This window comes from Poecilia formosa, unplaced genomic scaffold (assembly GCF_000485575.1).
Source record: "Poecilia formosa unplaced genomic scaffold, Poecilia_formosa-5.1.2 Scaffold47, whole genome shotgun sequence".
NCBI classification, from domain to species: domain Eukaryota; kingdom Metazoa; phylum Chordata; class Actinopteri; order Cyprinodontiformes; family Poeciliidae; genus Poecilia; species Poecilia formosa.
Window position 1 is genome coordinate 1,760,800 of NW_006799986.1, and position 479 is coordinate 1,761,278.

Consider the following 479-nt stretch of genomic DNA (forward strand, 5'->3'; position numbering starts at 1 on the left):
TGGATGGATGGATGGATGATGGATGGATGGATGGATGGCTGGATGGATGGATGATGGATGGATCTTTCTGAAACCTGTTCAGCCTTTAGAGTTTACATCATTGCTTATGATGAATCTAATCTCAATTTGCTTCTTCACAACACTTTGTTTCTTCTTTCCTTTGCTGAAATTCACTGTCAGCTAAAACCTGATTTAGGAGGCCTGGGTTCCGACAAAACACAATAAAACACAAAATATTAAGAGCTCAATTAAAATACAGTTGACATGCATACATTTAACCCAGTTCATCATCAGTCTGGATGAGTAAATGACAGTAGGATCTTTAAGTACCGCATTAATCCTGTTTACAGCACCGACCAGATGCTGCATGAAGTTAAACAGCGTTTGGACCTTCAGTCCCTGCAGAGACGAACATCTGACCGACACCCACCCACAGTTTTAAGGGGGATTCCCATCAGATCTCCCAACTCCTTCCTGCT